Consider the following 2,155-nt stretch of genomic DNA (forward strand, 5'->3'; position numbering starts at 1 on the left):
TCACTCTTTGTAAGCCATCTCTTTTATTCTCTAATTAATTCTCTAGTTTTAATTGGGATTTTCTTAAGTTTATGAGTTTGGTGTTGGTTTTGTGTTACTTTCATTGAATCTTTTTGTGGGTAAGAGTTTGATTGATGAATTGAACATATTTATGATTTAGAGTTGGAAGTGTGATTAAAAATTATGGGTTATGTGTTGGTTGTGTATTAATTTGGTTTAATCTTATCATGGGTAATAGAAATGGTGTTATCTTTGAACATGAAATAATTGGAGTTTGATTTAGAAATGAGATTATAAGTAGTGTGTGTGTGTTGTATGCTACTTTGGTGGTGTGGTGATTAATTGAATAACCTTATAAGTTGTTTTAAGACTTGATTGATTATTGTTGTGATAATTAGTAATGATTTTGATTATAGTCGAGTATAGTTATGGTTTTGGTTATTAATTGAGAGTAATAGTTGCTAATTGTTGTAACTTGATTGTTGTGGATTACAAGCACTCCTATTAGATCGTCATTGAAGTTATAGATGCATAATTTTACTAAAGTTAAGAGCATAATGTCAACTTATGGTCTAGGGTTGCTAAAGTTACTCGTCATGTTGTTTAGATTATAGTTCTTTCTAGTTTGGAGAATGTAACAAATGATATCATGATTCGATAACTCTAAGAATTGTCTTATCATTGTTTTAGCATTATATTTAAATTGTAAGGCTTGGTTGTGATTAGTTATTTTTGGGTAGTGCGACCGATACACTCAAAATCAGTTAATGAAAAGGAACGAATCACATATACTTTTATTTTTAAATTGGTGAAAAGACTTATGTTGTGTTGAGTTAATGATTTTGACTTGTATTGAATGAGTTGTGTGCGTGCTAGAGTAATCGAAAACTCATGTTGAATGGGTGATAGTGGTTACTTGGGTATTTAGTTGGTATGACAAAATAGTTAAGGGGACTTATTAGTTTCCTAACTATATAGGTGCCCATTTCATAAGACGAAGATAGAACTTCAATTGGGTGATTTTTGTGGCCTTTAATCGTGCAGTGATGCTTATACGTACACATATGCAGTAATTAATTATCATATTCATCGCTTTAAGGTATTATCAATAATTCATGATTATATGTATCGTATTAGAATTATAGGGTGCCAGAAAGTAAACTATGTTATCGAATAGTCATAATAGTGGTATAGGCAAGTAGAATGAAAGCACTAGGAGACTATGAGAGCAAATTCCTAAATAGCAGAGAACGCACTATGGTTGTGTGTGGTATCGAAGTGATTCCCTAGTTATTGAGCCTTGATTATGATTAGTTGGTGTGACTCAACTGGATCATGTCCGGTTCATTTAATAGTCCCCTAGGTGAGATCCGACGGGATCTCCGTGAGGGGGGTATGAGCATCTTTTGTCATTGGGCGCCGGATGGCCGATACTGCTCCTTGATCGAGGTGTTACCATTCGGGCCTTGTAAATAGAGAAAAAATCCACTACTTTTGAATATACTTCAAGGAGTTAGTAGTTTGCAAGAGAAATCATGAGTAAATAGAAGTGTTTAAACAAATGTGTAAATTCGTTATTGCTATGCTATGTCGTCGACTATCCCTTTTGTTTTATGATTCTAATTGTTATAAGTTCATTGATTACTGACGTGTATGTGTTTGTTGTTGTTTGTTCATGACTTTTTATGATGTTACTGCTATGATACATTTGACTATGGTCATTATGTTGTAGAGCAGGAGGATCATAGCTTGACATAACATGTATAGGAGGTTCTTTTGCTTGGCATTGGGGAAAAAAGTAGAGTACGGTTATAGCAATTACTATACGATTAGCCTGACGTTGTAGCTCTTTTATTATTTGTTAAGTTTTGGGTTGTATAATTACTTTTTTTGGAGCCATGTGATTCCTTGTAAAGTTATAGTCTGAGTTATAGTCTGCTGCGTAGTTTCTAGATGTATGGTTGTAAGAATATTTATTTTGTATCCGTTAAAACAGATGTGTTAACACTGGAACCACAATTCGTGTTGGAATCGGTGAACTGATGAGCCGACTATGATTCATTCATTTCAAAGGACAATTTGTAATAAAGACAATATATATTGTTATAAAAGCTATAAATATAAGAGACATCTGGATTAGAATAGCACACTTGAA

General features: G+C 33.0%; 1 protein-coding gene across 1 annotated transcript in view; it reads left to right on the top strand.

Moving 5' to 3' along the window:
* Positions 1-2,155, top strand: part of LOC130808422 (uncharacterized) — a 5,013-nt gene that overhangs the window by 725 nt on the left and 2,133 nt on the right. The window lies entirely within an intron of this gene.

This window comes from Amaranthus tricolor, chromosome 3 (genome assembly GCF_026212465.1).
Source record: "Amaranthus tricolor cultivar Red isolate AtriRed21 chromosome 3, ASM2621246v1, whole genome shotgun sequence".
Taxonomy (NCBI): domain Eukaryota; kingdom Viridiplantae; phylum Streptophyta; class Magnoliopsida; order Caryophyllales; family Amaranthaceae; genus Amaranthus; species Amaranthus tricolor.